This window comes from Ictidomys tridecemlineatus, chromosome 1 (genome assembly GCF_052094955.1).
Source record: "Ictidomys tridecemlineatus isolate mIctTri1 chromosome 1, mIctTri1.hap1, whole genome shotgun sequence".
NCBI classification, from domain to species: domain Eukaryota; kingdom Metazoa; phylum Chordata; class Mammalia; order Rodentia; family Sciuridae; genus Ictidomys; species Ictidomys tridecemlineatus.
This window is the reverse complement of record NC_135477.1, coordinates 254,783,269-254,801,603: the sequence shown is the minus strand read 5'-3', so window position 1 is coordinate 254,801,603 and position 18,335 is coordinate 254,783,269. Positions and strand designations below refer to the sequence as shown.

The window sequence follows — 18,335 nt, the reverse complement described above, 5'->3', positions numbered from 1 at the left end:
GAGGTGGGGGACGAGGAGTTACATTGGGAGGGTCTCCAGGGCCAGCAAAGGTGTGTGATCCTACCCCCAGGATGGCAGATATTGAAAGATTGCCAAGAAGAAAAGGTGTTAATCAGAGCTTTTTCAGTTGCAAAAGACAGAAATCAAATTCAAACTAGTTTAGACTGAAAAGGGAATGAATTAGGACCCTGGGGATTTCAAGGGTGCATTGTGACTCCAGAGACTCAGGAACTAGAACAGGCTTTGGAATGGGGCTGGGACGCCCTTTTGCTGGGCCTCTGACCTGGGTTTCTCTGTGCTGCACACAGGGCATTCTCCATGGGGCAGGAGGGAGCACCTCTGGTCAGCCGTACCCATTGACATCACTGCAGTGTAGAAGTCTTTGGAGAGCAGAGACTATTGCCCAGTGTCAATGTGAAAGGCCCCAGGGAAGGACCCTGAGGGGCTAGTTTCAGTTGCATGCCAAACTGGACCAATTACTGTGGCCAGGGCACAGAGGAAGACAGAGGCAGCCTGAGTCATGTGGCTGCCATGTGACCGGGGTCATGTGATGGGCCGGTGGAGGTGGCAGAAGCAGGCTGTGCCAGGCAACCCCCTCCCACGGGAAGAGAACCTCTCTAAAGGAGAGGAAGAGAGTCTAGGCAGACAAACAGCAGATGTTCCTCCCAGGGAGGGTCCAAATCAGATGGGATTTAGAGATTACCCGGCAGGAAGCCAGGGGGAGGGGTGGGGGGCTGGGTCTGAAGCTGAGAGAGGCCAAGATTCAGCCCCAGAAATGTTTCTCCACTTTGTTAAACACCAGCGCACTTTCCCCACCCTGGGTTGGAATAACAGCCCAGGCCTTTTTAGAATGTTATCTGAAATTCAAAACAGATGAAGTCTCAGGAAGATACAGAAACCAAATGAGCACCACTTGGCTTCCAAACCACACGCCCATTCCCTTGGGAGGCAGCAGCCCACACTCTGCTGCTGGGAGAGAAAAGACCAGAACTTGGCCCGAGTGAGCAGTTGGGTGAGTGAGCAGGGATCCTGGAGTAGTTCTGCTCCAGCCACGCTTCTCTCCCTGCGAGGGCTCTGGGAATCTTGGAGAAATGCAGGCTGATCACGCAGGTTCGGGGTGGGCTGAGAATCTGCTTCCAGCAAGCCCCACATGATGGTGAGGATTAGAACCTGGGATCATCAGTGCTGGAGGAGAGGTGGGGTAAGAGCTGGAGCTGGCCATACGGGGCCCCAAGCTGGCCAGCCCTGGGGGTTCCAGGCCAGACGAGTAGAGAGAGACTCCTGGGCCAGGCAGATGCAGGGACCCTCACGAGCCTGTCCTGTCTGAGCTCTCTGAACCCCTCACACCCACCTGAACACATGGAGAACCTGTGTCAGAGCCTGAGAGGGAGGCAGTGGGTCTGACCTCCATGAGGTCCACTCGGGGTTCCTGTTTGGGGAAGGGCGGGCTTCCACCTGGGCCCCAGGGTCAGCGTCCACCGCTCCCTGCCAGTTCTACCAGGCAATGAGGATGCACTCCAGCCCCGTCCTCTCTGTCCTACACTGAATAATGTTCCCCTGAAATAGCAGCTTTTAATTCCTGGAATCAGTGATTGTTGCTTATGGCAAGGACTCTGCAAATGTGGTTAGTTGAAGGCTCTCAACACGGGAGATTATCCCGGATTATCCTGGCAGGGAGGCCAGCAGGCAGAGTCGACACAGAAGAGCAGAAGGTGAGGGGACTGCAGAGGCGGTGGCAGGGGCTCTGCTGCGGGGAGCAGAGGAAGGACAGCAGCCCCGAGGCTGCAGTCGGGAGCCTCTAAGGAGGGAGCCTCCAACATGTGGACCTCAGCTATCTGGCCTCCAGGACTGTGAGGGAACATGTGCCTGTGGTCTTACGGCACCCAATTTGTTACAGCAGCCACAGGAAACTAATACATGCAAACCGCCAGGTGCCAGAGGAGACCTCCACCCCGCCTCTGCCTCTCCTTCAGAGTCTAGGTCACCTTCATGCTGCCAGGAAAGGGCTTTTGGGGTGTCCTGACCTGTGGAAATGGAGGCATGCCTGCAGGGCAGGAAAACCCGAGAGGTGTCCTGGGCAGCTGAAGATGATGTGCAAAGGCTGACATCAGCCACTATGAAAGGACAAGGACAATCTGTGTGGGGAAGGCCAGTGCCCAGAGGCTCTGCCTCCATAGCTCCACTTCGCCTCTGGCCAGGCTCCACTGACTGCCCACACTCATGCCTGTCTCCAACAGCCCCGTCCACTGGTCCAGGACCCAGCCTCCTCCACCGTGGGGCTCCAGCCCACTGTCCCAGCAGGCAACATCTTGTGGCCAGCCCCAAGCAGTGCCATGAGGCTCCCTCCCCTCCAGGGCTCTTTCAGAACTTCTGCCTTCTCTAGTCCTGGCCCCTCCCTGCTGATTCTCGAGAGCCTGGCTGTGGACTACACACCCTGTCTGTTAACTGTCACTTTTCACAGTCCTGAAGTGGGGAGCCTGCTCAGTGGGCACCTGAGAGGGATGATGGGAAGAAAAAACCCACAAAAATTATATTTCGAGGTCTTCCAGGGATGCAGCAGACTGGATTTGAATGAAGGGTAGTTCCAGAGAATCACAGTCTGGGTGAACCTAATTAATACAATTCCAGAAACAGTCGTGACAAAGGTGGTGTGACCAGTTGAATGGTGCCCACACCCACCCACCTCCAAAAAAAACCCAACCAACCAATCAACCCAACCCAAAGATGTGTTGGGGTCCTAACCCCAGTATCTCTGGTGATAAGGTGATCTTATTTGGAAATAAGTTCTCTGTGAATGTGATTAGTGAAGGTGAGCTCGTACTGGAGAAGGGCAAGGCCCGTAACCCAGTATGACTGGCATCCTTGACAGAAGACAGCCACGTGGAGAGAGAGCCACACAGAGAAAGCCACATCGTGACCAAGACAGAGTGGTGCAGGAGTGAGCCAGGAGTGCCAAAGACTGCTAGACTCCAGACCCCAGGAGCTAGGCTAAGCAAGGTGGGACTCCCTTGTGTGGGTGGCAGAATGCCACCCTCTGACACCTTGGTCCTGGACTTCAGCATCCAAAGCTGTGAAACCATAATCCATCTAGTTTGTGGCACTTGGTTATGCAGCCCAGGATGCTGACCCACATGGTGCCTGCCTTTCTGCCCCTGCCATGGCCAGACCCTGACCCTTCCCAGGTGGTGAATTTCTTCTCCTGCAACACCCACAATAAGCCTCTGACCTGAGCCTGAGAGTGAATGATCCCCAACAGAGAAATGAGGAGGGGTGAGAAGCAGGTAGAGAGAACGTGACAATTAAGGACATGCTTTTGACAACGCATCAGAACCACTTCTGCCCTGCAAAGGAGGCACCTGAGAAGTCCCAAGCCTTTCCTAATGACGGAAATGGAGATGTCTCCTAATGCTCGGTCCTTGTCCCTGATGCCAATCCAATAATAGGGACATGGATTGGGGACAAAGGAAAAAGGGCTAGTGCTTTGCTAGCAAAGGAGAAGCATAGGAGACATCTGCTCATCTGGGGGAACAGGGGACTTTTAAAGAGGTGATCCAAAGGCTCCATTCCAGAGTTCTCTGTTGGGGTTGTACTTCACTTGTTAATCAGGGAGTCAGTCATTTCTGAGATCCTCTGGTACCATCCTCAAAATCTGGATTACTCCATTCCTATGGCGGGTATGTGCTCAAGGACAGATAACTCTGCCTAAAATGGGGAAAAGGGTAATCCTGTTTCCCCTGGGATTAGAGAGTGGAAGAGATTAGAGAGGGGAAGAGAAATAAACACGTCCGTTTAAAAAATAAGTTGCAGTAGCAGAGCAGTAAGGGCTGTATTCAAACCATAAAGTGGCCACTGTCACATCTCCCCTCTATCAACTTCTACATTCCATTTATTTCTATGGAAAAATGGGCGATGACATCTCTAAGCTGCTTCCTGCTGAAAAGGGGCAGTGTTGGGGGAAGTGACCTGAAGTCCTTGTTCTCCATCAGGTGGGGCATGGAAGTTAAGGGTATTCAGCATGAGGGCTGTCCAGGGGTCCACAGTGGCAGATGGCAGGTGACAGGACAAGGCATGCATAGGGCAGGGATCTGCTAAGACAACAATCAACAAGACAGCTAAGCATTACTTTTTGTAAGCAATTAGCACAAAAGCAATTAGTATTTCAGCCAGTCTCTGAAAACCTTGGAGATGGTAACTTATAATCGTACCGGTGAAAAACAAATCAAGTTTATCTGTGTAGGAGGTTAGGGAGATTTGTAGGTCTATGAGATTAGACTCAGGACAATCTTGTGACTCTAGAGTCCTTTGTGGTCATCGTTATTAGACACTCCCACACAAGGACACTTCCTTTAGAGTCTCCAGCTTTACTTACTCTTGGGAAGGCTGACACAAGTGTATACCATTGTTTTCCCTTTTAAATGTCCACGTGGGACTGTGCTTAGGCTGCCTTCTCCTGCTGGGTGTTTTGTTTAGGACCAAGTTGGTCAAAACGGACCTGATACCTATCTACGCTTAAGAGTGAGCTGAGATGCCTCAGAGAGCACTCTCGGGGACATGTGTGAAGCTTCTGGGCTCCTTTCACGTTGCTCTAGCTATGGTGCCATCTTCCAGGATGGGTCAGGGTCTTGCTGACCACACAGTGCTTCTCCTGGAAGCATCAGGGACATTTCTCTCTCCAATGACTCTCCTCTTTGCAGAATGTGCACTGGTTGGCTTTCTGAATCTCTCGAGTCCTCTCAATCCCACCCTCCATCAGCAGATCGGGTGACTCCTCAGGGCCCAGAGAGGGGTCCCATTATCCTCCAGGTCCTGGCTGATCTTAAAGGGCAAAGGCCAAAATGTTGGCTGTTTTTCTTTGACCCTTTGACCTCCTTGACTTTGGTCTCCAAGTTTTTGGATTTAAACATCCAGCAGACCAGTTTTAACGTGGGAGTCATGGGTCATGACTTCCATCTCTATAATTTTACAGTTACCCCTTTCTTGTAATTGGAGTCATTATTCATACTGCAAGTCAGCATCATATCCTGTCTGTCCTATAGGTGATGACTTATGGTCTCACATTGATTCAGTTTGCTCTGTGAGACGTAGTGTTTCTGCCAAACTCTAACAGGCAACAGTTGTAAGGTTTTACAAGGAAAACACAAAATGAACATTAATGTATCTTTGACATATATTTTGCCTCTACAAAGACCCATATATCTATCAACTCAATTACATACAAGTTTTACTTTATTTAAAACTCCTTTACAAACCTAAATTTCTTTTTAAAAATATTTAATTTTTAGTTATAAGTGGACACAATGTCTTTATTTTACCTTATGTGGTGCTGAGGATCCAACCCAGGGCCTCACGCATGCTAGGCGAGTGCTTTACCTCTGAGCCACAGCCCCATCCCCACAAACCTAAATTTCTTTTATAATCTACTTAAAACTTGACTCAAGTTTTCTACTATATCCCCTGTTTACTTTGAGATCACAGCAATCTTTACAACAACAACAACAACAAAAATCTCTGTTTTGAACACAACTTTAAATAAGCTTAATTCTAGCCTGGTGTGGAGTCGCCCTGCCATGGAGGAGGATGAGAGGCAGAGACTTAACTCAGCAAGGCTGGCCTCTGGACAAATCTTGAAAAGTGTTTTAGTCCTGGGTCTGACCTTTGCCCAGTTTAAACAACACCACTCTACAAAGTCCTCATGTATCGTTTCCTGCGTGTGACTGAACATCAGTTAACTGTGCAACATTACACCTGAGACTAACCAGAGGGGCCAAGAGAGCTCTTAACTTCTCGCTTGTGGAAAAGTGGCAGAATGTTTTCCTGGTCCACAAATTGTCAACCTTTGAACAAACCAGGATCTCCTTATGACCGTCCAAAATATATTTAAATTCCCATCCCAGTGTAAAGAGTAACACAAAATTTTATATATAACTTATTGACAACAAGTTACATTGATCCAGTTATAAAACATTAAAAGACATAAATAAATACCAACCAAATTTGGGATTTCTATATAAATCTGAAGGAGACATACAATTTTAGATTGGAGAACCCAATTTGGTTAAGAGTTGTCCTAAAGCTTTATATTTAACTAAGTGTAACTTTTAAAATAAAATTTAGAATCCATAGTGTATGGTAACAATAATCACAGATCTGCATGGGTTAGCAGAACTAGCACAAATGAAAGGAGAGCCTATACATTTAGGAAACAGTGTTAATAATCAGAAAAAACTTAGTCAAAGCAAACAGATATGAAGGTGGCATTTCTATGTCAGATACAATGTATAAAAGAGAACACTTATTTGTTACCTTGCCAATAAACCTAGATAAACTTTTGTAAACTTTTACATAAATTTAAACAAGACTCAGACAGATGTAGTTCTCAGATGTATACATATATCTAGTCAGGTATATTTAGGGTGTCAGCTATATTGTTGTGACCTAAAATAACTGTAATTTAGCTAGTTGTGAAATAATCATTTAAGACTTTAAAATCAGATACAAACCCTAATTTTGTATTTTCTAGTATTTGTTACTTAGTTTCCCTAAGTAATAAAACCTAACAGATACAAGAAAATCATCTTGATAGATAAGAGCAGTTCAATGATGCAGACTTTGCTTCACATTAATATGTTAAAATTTGAATAACTTTGTCTTAATTCCAGCAAATTCAATCACAAACAAACTTTCTGATATCGTCTATAAACCTTAGACCTTGTTTACATTCTTAGTTTTGTTCTCTCTTTCGTCTTGGACTTTAGCATAAGAATATTACTTTGCCATTCAAAATACTTTCTCACCCAGAAACATTTCTTTTACCTTCCAATTTTCCATACTAAAATATATTTCCGTTCATATAACTTTCTTAAATCTCTTTTCTAGTTTCAGACCCTCTCTTGAACTTATATTCTGAAACAATCCTTATGAATGTTACCTGTGCATTTAATTGACACAACAAATTTCATCCCAGGAGAGGGTTGGACAATTCAGCCTATGTAAAGTCTAAGTCTTAATTTTCTTTTCCTCCCAGGTTGTACTCAAGAGGTTGCAGCACAGGATGTTTTGGGGCCTGACCTGCTCTCTTGTCATGATCACAATGCCACCAACGTCAAGTCAGTTGTACCCAGAGGCTCCTGTTGGGCATTTTTCTTGCACTAGGCATATGATATGCAATGGAGGAGACTTTCCATCCTTTTCTTTAGCTCCCTTAGAGATCCCTTTGCAGAGGCTGCCTACAAAACACAGGTGGGCCTTAGTTTCTGTCCTTTCCTTTTCAGGGTGCAGTTGTTTATCCTGTCACTCTCCCTGGCATTTAGTTTGATGGGACACTGTAATAGCAAGGATGGCTCTGCCCCTTGCTTCTTGTAGCAAGGATTGCTCTGCCCCGCCCTTGGCCAAATGGATTGTCCTGTCAGATCTTAAAAGAAGAGACCATTCCTGATCCTGGGTCATCAACTCACAGTGCTAGAACTTACTGCCAAGGTTGTTACGGCCAGTAGGCTCCACCTCCACGGGCAAAGGGGATTGGAAGGTAGGGTGGAGGCCAGGTTAGTTTCGCCTATTTTTCTATAGCCCAGGAAGCTTTTCTGTAATGAGAACCTAGACCAGGCCAGAAGGGAGTAAATATCCCTAGATTTTCAAGTCCAGCTTAACCATGACTCCTATACCATTGGTGACTCCTATACCATTGGTGACTCCTATACCATTGGTGACACAGATGTTCCCAGAAAGAGGAACCAGATGTTCCTGTGAAGGATCCAGATGTGTAGAATCAAGGGTCTCAGCATGCACAGCAGGAGACTTATCTGAGAGCTAAAGGTGTTGCAATTTCGCTGAGTTTCCTTTTTCTTACAGAGGGCCATGATGGAGCAAAGCTGTACCTGTCAGGGAGAGAAGTCGGGAGCTTTCGTCCTTCAGTCCCTCCCTTTACTCACAGGAACAGGTCCTCTGGCTCGACCTGAGGCAACTCGCTCACCCCCTAACTCTCCTGCCAGCAATCTTGCATCCTCAGCATGGAAGTGGGGTTTCTTGGAGACCCAAACCTACCCAAGGAAGCTGGAGCAGGGGCTGCTCCAGGTCCCATCTGGGTCACCACATTTGTTACTGAAAGCTCAGTCATTGTCCACTAAGCCGATCCAATAATAAGGACATGGTTTGGGAGAAAAGAAAAAGAAGATTTATTGCTTTGCTAGCAAATGAGAAATATAAGGGACTCCTATCCCCGAGGCTGCAATTCTGCCCTTCAGCAGGAATAGGGGACTCTTAAAGAGGTGACTCAAAGGCTACCTTCCAGGTGTTCTCTGAGTTGTAATTCACTTGCTTATCTGGGAGACAGTCATTTCTGAGATATTCTGGTGCCATCCCAAAGTCTGAATTACTTTGTTCCCATGGTGGATGTGTACGCAGGGACAGATAACTCTGCCCAGGATGGGGAAGAAAGAAAGGTGATCCTGTTTCCCTGAAATTAAGGAGGGAGAGAGATTAGGGAGGAGGAGAGAGAGAGGAAGAGAAAGAAACATGTCTGTTAAAAAAAAAAATAAGTCTTGGGGCTGGGATTGTGGCTCAGCTGTAGAGCACTCGCCTAGCACGGGTGGGACCCGGGTTCAATCCTCAGCACCACATAAAAATAAAGGCATTGTGCTGAGTCCATCTACACCAAAAAATAAACATTAAAAAATAATAAGTCTCAATGGCAGAGCAGTAAGGGTTATATTCAAAACACTAAGTGGACCACCGTTACAGGAACTTTTCTAAGGAACTGCTTTTAGGACAAGTGGACAGTCCACAGGAGAAACCAGAAGTGACGTGTTATAGCTGCATTCCAGATGTGTCTTCTAACGTGGAAGTGCGTCTGGTCACCCACCTGAATCACCTGACTTGATTCTGAATAACTTTCCACCCTTTTTAAAAACTAGCTCCAGCTTGGGATTTCTGTGAAGAGCTTCCTTTATTCCTCCCGTGACTCCCCTCCAGCTGCCTGCCCACTTGGGGCTAATCAATCACTCCAGCTCTGTGTGGTCTCCGGAATAGAGGAAGCAGCATTTCCTTTCGGTGAACGCCCTTCTTTTATTTTATTTTCTTACAATGCCAAAACAAGCCCATCCTGAGAGAGCCAAAGGAAGCTCATATTTTTTCCCTTGGGCTGGGTTAAATTCCTGACGATTCTTCTAAAAGAAATGATCCAAAACTCCCCAAGGGGCTTCTCCCTCTCTGTGTCGCTTGAGTCACTACTATACCTGAGGACTTCCAGGTGACAGGTTTTTTTTTTAACGTGGAGGATTCAGCCCAGGAGCTCCTACATGCTAGGAAGGTGCTGCCACTGAGCTACATCCTCAGCCCCTCCATCTTATTTTAATCAAAGAGAGGGTGAAAAGGGCACTTTGTTTTATTTTCATAACTTCCGATTCCCAATTTCTGCTCTTTACTTCCTATTGTTCCTCGATTAAATGCCACAGGAGGGGGAGTTTTACACATTGCTTAAAACCATGATTGCCATGGAAACCAACGCTCCTTGCTGAGGAGAGGTGGAAAGGAGCCACTTGAATGTCAGATAAGCTTCTTGCCTTAGCAGCCCCATGGCTCAGGCGGCTTCATCCTCTCTGGACTTTGCTTCAACAAATGAAGAGGAATCCAGCCAAACAAATGGGCTGGGTCAGGTGCCTCAAGCTCTAATGTGCTTCCACTTTGCCCACACCACTGTAGTGAAAGGCAGGTTCTGATCTGCAGGTCCTGGCTGGGGTGTACACCTCACAAGCTCCCAGTGGGCACCCAAGGATCCCACTTTGCTGAGTTGGGATGTGCAGACCCCCAGGCCCACTCCAGCCTCTTGAGCCAAACTTACATTTTACCAGCTCCCTGGCCCTTCCATGTGGGTTGGGGTGTGGGCGAGCCGGGCCAGGACTCCGTCACCCAGAAGGAGCCTCCATGACGTCACATCCTCTGGACTGTCTCAGACTGCTGGCATCCAGCCCACCACTGGAGACCTCCTCTTAATGGGTGGGGATGGCCTGACGTCAGGAACTGCTGCAGTCCCGGGGTGGTTTAAAGGACAGCAAGATTGAGAAACACTGGACTGGAAGGCTCTTAGGTCCCAATCAGGGACACCACTGATTTTATTAGGGCTGCTCTGCTGGACACGCCAGACCAGGTCAGGTACAGGCAGTGCAAGAGTGTCTAGGCTGCTGATTCTGGACTGTCCCACCACCCTCAGGATGGTCTAGCCCCTGGCAGTATCGTGAAATACACACCCCCTTTCTCCCCTTTCCCCTGAGGTTTCCTTCAAACCTCAGGTCCAACAGGCTCTGCTCTAGTCTGGAATCCACCCATCATTTACAAGAGAGGGAAAGCTCAAGTCGGCAGGTTGCTCTCCTCTGTGGTGCCTAATAATTGCAGAATTACAGTGGGCAAAATAGGAGGCAAGGGGACCCTGGAATCCCACCAGGATAGATCCATGGCTGGCTCTCCATGAGTTGTGTGGCCCCGAGTGCCTCCGTGTCCCCTGGGGGACCTCAGTGTTCCTATAAGTAAGGCCAGTTTCCTGGCTTGGGAGGATCTAAGTGAATTGCTGACCGAGGAAGGGCCTGGACATGGGTGCAGGGTGGGCAGGAAGTAGAGGTGAGTCTATGCAGAGGACTGTATCACAGGGACAGACAGAGACGGTCAGGGGGAGAACGCTGCCTCCCCTGCTGAGTGTCCTGCCTCCGGGTCCAGCCCATCTGGGACCCAAGACACCTGCTACACACCTTCTCCGGACAGGTCCCTCCCTTCGGCACAGATGCAGGCTGGCTGTGCGTCTGTCTGCTCAGGCTGTTGGAGCCAAGTGCCACAGACACTTTGAACAACAGAAACGGGTTTTCCACTGCTCTGGAAGCTGGGAGTTGGTGTCAGCAGGTCTGGTTTCTCCCGAGGCTGCTGTCCTGGGCTTGCAGATGGCCGCCCTCCTGCTGTGTCCCCACGTGGCCTTCCCTCTGGTATCTCTTCTTCTTACTGAGACATCAGCCCTGCCGGATTACGGCACACCCCAAATACCTCCTTTAGACCTAATCACTGCTCTAAGGAGCTTATCTTCAGGTAAAGTCACATTCTGAGGTTCCAGGGATCAGAGCTTCAACACATGAATGGGTGGTGGGTGGGTGCGGGTGGTAGTGTGGGTGGTAGTGTGGGTGGTATGCACCCCCTGGAGCCTTGCCAGATAAAAAGCAATTATTCTGGCTGGGAGAATTTCTAATCCCAGACACTCAGGAGGATTGCAAATTCTAGGCCAGCCTCAGCAACTTAGTGAGACCCTGAAATAGAATAGAAAATAGAAATAAATAAATAAATAACAAAGAGAAAGGGCTGGGGACATAGCTCAGTGACAGAGCACCCTGGTTTAATTCCCAGGACTGCTAGTTAAATAAATAAATAAAATCTGAAAATAAAATTAAAAAGTAGTTAGTCAAGTTAAAGTTGAATTCTAGATAAATAATGAACAACTTTTTAGTATATTTTAAATATTCCATGGAATACACTTACACAAAAAATGGTTTGTTATTGAACTGAAATTCACATTTGATTGGCATTCTGCGTTCTGCCGGGCTGGTGTCTTACTCTACAGTCCGTTACCATGAACCTCCTCACTCGGCTGCCCAGGGCTGGTGTGGACACCGTGGACAGAGGGCAGAACTGGTACCTGGAGGGAGCTGATGGATGGGAGATCCTTGAAGGTCCCAGCATCACGGTGAGGTCGTCATGGTGAGGTCACACCTGCCCCTGGAAGCCGCAGAGACGCTGCCAGGATGGGGGTGGCCTGTGGTTCCTCTGAAACCACAGCATCTGTTTTAGTAAATCCTGGGAGGTACTTCCTGTTTCCCTTACAGCTTTCAAGTCTCTGCAGAGAGCAAAAGTCCTATAATACTGAAAGAATGTCCTCGGAGCGCACCAGCTTGTCTACTTTCACAGTTGCAGAGAGACACATTTTATAATCCATGTCATGACAACAAAAGTGCCCAGTCCCTTATCCATAATTCCAAAACCCAGTACACTCTGGGAAAAAAAAATGGGGTGGGACAGTTAATTTGGAGATAAAATCTATTTGGATGCAAAACTGATCTGAGCCGACTTAGGGTTAATTAGAGACTCCCTTTATCCCCAGACATGAATAACATACAAGGACCGTAGGGACTGCTGCCCCCAGGCCCTGCTGCGAGGCGTGATGTTCAGGCTGTGCCCACGTTCTCTACTTAAGGACCCCCAGACTCTAGTGCCAAGAATCCCAAGTTTTTACATAAGGGACCACACAACTCTACCAGCATGGTTATCAAGCTCCTGAACTGTGGGGACGCTGTGCTACAAGCCTTACATCTCTTATCTTGAGTTATTCCTCATGATCCATGAAATAGATGCTTTGACGTGCATTTTGGGGAATGTGTTGTGTGATGAAGTAGGACACGTACACAGGCCAGGATGTGTCCAGCATACAGCTGGAGAAAGACTGCCAAGAGGCCAGGCCAGACCCCACACCAGCCGCATCCCAGAACCCCGCAGGCTCCCCCTGCCCTTACCATCCAAGTTCTTATGCCAGTGTCTCACAGTCCTCTGGCCTAGTGTTTTTAAAATGCAGCTGTTTAGGGCTGGGGATGTGGCTCAAGCGGTAGCGCGCTCGCCTGGCATGTGTGCGGCCCGGGTTCCATCCTCAGCACCACATACCAACAAAGATGTTGTGTCCGCCGAGAACTAAGAAATAAATATTAAAAATTCTCTCTCTCTCTCTCTCCTCTCTCACTCTCTCTCTCTCTCCTCTTTCACTAAAAATAAATAAATAAATAAATAAATAAAATGCAGCTGTTTATCGAGCAGCTACGAGCCTGGAGCTTATGCTATTTCTCGCTCGATTCTTTCAGGGTGAGTATTTGCTATGACTTTGATAAGTTCCCCAAAGACACACATGCTGGAGCTTGGTCCCAGGTCCACGGTACTACAGGGACTTGGTAGAGCCTTTGACAAGTGGGGCCTGGTGGGGGGAATTTAGGTGGCTGGAGTGCATTCTGGTAGGGACTGTTGCGAACCTAGTCCCTTCTTCTCTCTTTTTTTTTTTTTTCCTCTGCCCGGTGCGCCAGCCATGATGTACTGCCTTGCCACAGGCCAAGAACATTGGTCAACCGAAACCATGAGCTTCTCTCTCTCTCTCTTTCTGGGGGGTGGAGGGTAACCAGGACTGAACCCAGGGGTGCTTTACCACTGAGCTTTACCCCAGTCTCCACCCTCCCCAGCCTTTTTGTTTTAAGATAGGAATGCATCAAGTTACTAAGTCTGACCTTGAAATTGTGATCCTCCTTCCTTAGCCTCCCAAACCTCTGGGATTACAGACATGAGCCACCTTGCCCTTCTCCTTTCCTCTTTCTAAGTCTATTACCTCAGGTATGTTGTTATAGCCATGGAAAACTGACCCACACAGTACTGAACTCTTTTCATTTATTGTGGAAGGGAAAAGAAATCTGAGCTTAGAAATGTTATATAACTGGCCCAAAATCAGTGCACTAGGAATTAGTAGAGATGAGACAGTTGTCCTAAACCTGTCTTTGAGCATGATATATACATAAAACTATATGTATTTAATAAATTCAGCTCAGCAAATTTTCACTGGAGTATGCTCCCTTTAGTTGCCAAGTGTTTGAACACACCACAATCCACTGCCCAGCCTCCTGCAGGTGGGTAGTAGGCAGATTTTAGCAAATACCACAGTGCTGCTCTCTAAGGCTTGCAGTGTCTCTTGGGGTGCATGTTCCTTTCAGTGCGTCTTGGAGTGGATTTGAGGCACACTGGAATGTGAGTCTATTTAGCTTTTTTAGAACTTCCAGTTTGGGGCTGTGGGTGCAGCGCAGTGGTAGAGCACTTGCCTGGCATGTGTGAGGTCCTGGATATGATTCCCAGCAATGAAAGAGAGTTAGAGAGAAAATTTTTAGCTTTCCAAAGTGGCTGTACCAAGCTGTTATATATATTAATTCCACTTAAAGCAAACCAAAGACATTGAGGTGCAGCTTTTCCATCAAAATCATTTCTGTGAAATTTGTGGGTCAAATTTTGTCCTCCTTCAAACCTCCATGCTGGAGTCCCCATCCCTAGAACCTCAGAATGTGGCCTTGTTTGGAAGGGTCACTGCAGATGGAGGAGTCAAGTTGGGCTGAGGGTCTTCTGGAGGCCCTCCCCCATTCCAGGTGGCCCTCCCCCACATGACTTCTGAAAAGTGGAGACTCGGGTGGTGATGAGGCAGAGGTTGGGCCAACCTCTGGGCCAACCTACACCACAGATGCCAGCAGCCACCAGAAGCCAGGGGAGAGGCCACAGCAGAGTCCTCGTCGCGGCCTGAGAAGGAACCCACGCTGCCCACACCTTCCTTTCCAGCCTCCAGGGCTGAGAGATGCTGTCTTCCTGTTGGTCAGTTTGTGGTCCTTTGTTGGGACAGCCCTGGCACACTAACCCATGCATGATCATCCACGTTTAATAGGACGTCTGTTTGTACAGGTCACTCATCAGAGATTCCTTGAGCCAGTTTGATGAGCTATTGCGTTTTCAGTTGGTTTTGCCTTTTGAAATTTGATTCCAGAGCCATCTAGTGCATAATTTGTCATATTCCCAAATGCTTGAAGGGAAGGTAAACAGATGACCGGAGGATAATGAAAAGCTAGTTGATTCTGGCTAGCGAGCCTCGACAGGACATCGCCTGCCTCCTGAGCAGGTGTCCAGCCTCTTGGGTGAGGTTCTAGGTGCAGCCTCATGGGGGATAGGAGACACCTGCTCCAGGCCTTTCAGGGTCTTGATCTTCCAGGCTGAGGTCTCCCTTTCCTGCTGTAGCAGGGACCACTGCAGGGAGTGGACCTAGACATCCTTTGGGGGCAGCGGGGCTTGGCAGGGCAGCTGAACCATCTGTATCTTTCCTGGGCAGACAGCTTGCTGGTTCCGGGGTTCCCTTGGCAACCAGACTCCAGGGATTTCTGTGGCCAGTTGACAGGAGGAGAGGACTCGTCCTGGGGGCTCGGCTCACATCCTCCAGCTGGAAACACAGACCCGGGATGACAGCTCCTAGGAGCGCGTGGCTCAGAACTAAAAATAGTGCAATTTCTTAAAATTACACAGAGCTTGGATTACAGAGTGGATTGGTTTCCTGGGGCTGCTGTAACAAACTCCCACCAACTGGGTGGCTCAAAACAACAGAAATTTAGTTTTCCCCAGTTCTGGAGACCAGAAATCTCAAATGGAGGTGTGGGCAGGCTGTGGTCTCCCTGAGGCTCTGGGGAAGGCTCCTCTCCTCTACCTGTGCTGGTGCAGCGGGGGCCCCTGTGCCACCCCAGTCTCCCCCTGTTTTCACACCCCTTGTCTCCTGTGTGTCTCCAAGTCCAAATTTCTCTTTTCATAAGGACAATGGCCATCGGGTAAGGGTCCAGCCAGTGCAATATGCCCTCATTTTACCTCGATGTATCTGCAAAGACCCCCTTTACAAGGAAAGTCACATTTTGAGGATCTGGGTCCACATGAATTGTGGGGAGATGCTATTCTGCCTAGTATGCAGAGCATTTCCTGTTTCAAAGTATTATTATTCTTATTTTTTTTTTGGGTAAAATTTGTGAATCTCTTCCTCCACTTTCTTGACCCTGAATTGTCTAAAGACTTGGAGAACATTTGCATATTAGTTGGGGTGATTTCTGTATTGTAGTGAGCCAACGATGGGAGTTTTTCTTCACTCTGTGACCGCCAATCAACTGTCCTGATGAATGAGCAGCAGTGTGTCCAAGCAGTGATCTGGGGACCCCCATCTTCCATCCTCTTCTGTCCTTCCTGGGGCCTCCAGGATTGGCACTCTCTGGCTTCCTTTGCTGTCAACGTGGCCTGTGACTGAGTGGTTGCCCACGGAGCGTGCTGGACACAGCAGGCATTGCAGCCCGGCCTGGCACACAGGAGCTGCATGCCCTTCCCCTCTCCACCAGACACAGGTGATCCACATCGAGGCCGGACAGACTCCTCCTAGGACAGCTCCTCGGCTGCTCTGCTGCCTGCTTTCCTGGATGAATCTCTGCTGAATCTCTGCTTGGCCTTTCTGATGCATCCTCAATTCCGTTCTGTGGAGTAAGTAAAAAACCTGCCAAGCTGAGCCCAGCCTCCGCTCCCTTCTGGGGGCTCTCCACAGACCCCAGCCGGGGACACATGGATCGCAGGAAGAGGATCGTTTCATGAAACTCTGATCTCACTTTTTCCTGTGCGTGTTCTGGGTTGTGGTGTGACACACTTGTCACCGAGGGCTGTGACCAAAGGCACTGGAAAGTCACTGGTCTGTGTGGGAGAATTTTCAAGTGAAGGATGAAAACAGGGAGGCAACAGCTATTTTCCAGGTTTCAGAAAGGCTTTGTGTGTCCTCATGATGTCCAGGAGTCCCCTGGGCTGGCCAATCAGGGCCACAACATTACCTCCAGGGCTACTTGTTTCCCTGAACCTCAGTTTATTTGTCTGTGAAGTGGGCTAAGCCGCCTCTCGAGGAGGAGGGTGGAACAGCCACTCAGGTCCGCTGGGCCAGGATTTGAGCTGAGCCTTTCATGTCTATGATGACAGTCCTGAGCAATACACCTCGGATCTGGTCCTCGTGTCACTAGGCCCACCTGGACAGGTCACCCATGGCACAGAGAGGCAGAGTAACTCGTCCACATGAGTCACTGAATGTAAAAGTGGTGCAGCGTCTGGCGCAGTAGGTACTGAGCACGTTTTCCTTGTCTTACCTGGTTTTGTTTCCAACACTGTAAAGGGCCCTCGGACACGGACAAGCGGACCAGCTGGTGGACAAAGGGGGAGAAGCTGGCTGCAAGCTGCCGGAACGTGGCTTCAACTGGCCAGAGTGGGACATGAGGCCCCCTCCTGGGAGGCCACCAGAGACGGTGGCTGCTGGCTGCAGGTGGACAGGTCCCTGCTGCCCTTTGGGGGAGCCTGACTTGTCTGGGAATGTAAAGGAGAGTTGTGAGAAGAGGACTCGGCAATGGTGACTGGAAGGAAAGGGAGGCGGTGTCACAGTGGGCAGGGGGTCCAAGGAGGCCTTGGAGAAGGGCCTTGGTGTACACGAGGGAAGAGAGGTTTGTTTAGAAAAGCAGCAAGTACATGTTCAAGGGGGAATGCAGCCATGTGAGGGATGAGAGGCACCTTGGGGGTTCCTGGTGAGGGGGGGCCTGGGAAGGGATGTGAGGGATGGAGACAGGCGATGACGAGGTTCATGACGTCTGACGTTCCCAGGATCCTGAGATTGACTGACCTCTCCTCCACTGTCACATCAACAGGCAACACTGAAGGTCCCCTGTGTCCTGGGCTTCGTTTCTCCCCCTGCTCGACCTGACACACACCGGCGGCACCACTGGGCCACTTCACGGGGCACAGGTGCTTCTCATACAGGAACGAGCTTTCAGCACCTTTAAGATTGTGAGTGAAGACTGGTAGGAGATCGGGGAGCTGCAGGCCTGGGAGGGATCCTGGCTGGGAGTGGAGGGCTGAGAACTACACACACCTCTCCTTTCCAACTTGTCCTTCCTTCTTCTTCTCTCCTGTCCCAATGCGGGGTAGGACTGTCAAGAAAGCAGTTTGTTGCAGATTGCTAAGGACTAGAGGCCGGGAGCCTCCGCCTTCTCCCACCCCCGGAGACACCCCAATACGAATGCAGCTCCGGAGGGTCTCCAATCCCCTGCCCACAAGGGCCACCCAAGGCCGCTCCAGGGCAGACTGCAGTCCCTTCTCTGGAGGCCTGGGGAGAAGAGAGTCGATTCTCCCTGGAGGGCAGCGGAGCACCAGACAAGTAATTAGGCCAAACTGCAAGTGGCAATTACGTCTTTGCTTCTCAGAAATGATAAACAGAGGGCAGAGGGAGGGTTGCATCACAGACTCCCAGGGGCACGGGAACATTTGCTCTGAAAACTCAAGCTGGTCTCCGTGAACCAGGGTGAGGCCGCCAATTGGTTCCCTGCCGGGTGCGGAAACGTTTCTTCAACAATTACTGAGAGCTCCAAGCTCTTGAGTGAAAGGCTGGCTGCCTCCTCGCAGAGGCTGCTCCGTGCCCTGCTTGCTCTGGATCACATTTCTGTACCATCTTCATTATATAATGTAATTTATGCCATGTTTTAATATAGTTGTCTTTTTATAGAGCCTATGACTTGGTTTGGCTTCATTAACAAAACTCACTAATTTATCTTGTACTGTGCCTATCCCATATTGGGTAGGAATGAATGTTGGCAGCAGAGAGATGGCTGCAATGATCCACATAACATAATAATAATAATAATAATAATGGTAGTGGTAACAGAAGCTAAATGTCGGGCCCCTCTCCTTGCCTCCTG

The 18,335-nt window shown here is 49.0% G+C and overlaps 2 long non-coding RNA genes across 3 annotated transcripts; one reads left to right on the top strand and one right to left on the bottom strand.

The window, feature by feature from the left end:
* Nucleotides 1–3,801: 3,801 nt before the first annotated feature.
* LOC110599142 (uncharacterized) lies at nt 3,802–12,048 on the bottom strand. Of its 2 annotated transcripts, XR_013424412.1 has the most exons (3): nt 10,737–11,356; nt 9,836–10,017; nt 3,802–4,085 (listed from the first exon to the last, which is right to left on the bottom strand). It is a non-coding gene; the product is annotated as an uncharacterized LOC110599142 (long non-coding RNA). The 2 variants fall into 2 exon arrangements; XR_005728173.2 differs by lacking the exon at nt 9,836–10,017 and having other exon boundaries at nt 10,737–12,048.
* Nucleotides 4,038–18,143, top strand: LOC144365676 (uncharacterized). The gene is made up of 2 exons (XR_013424414.1): nt 4,038–17,427; nt 17,569–18,143. It is a non-coding gene; the product is annotated as an uncharacterized LOC144365676 (long non-coding RNA).
* The last annotated feature ends 192 nt before the right edge of the window (nt 18,144–18,335 follow it).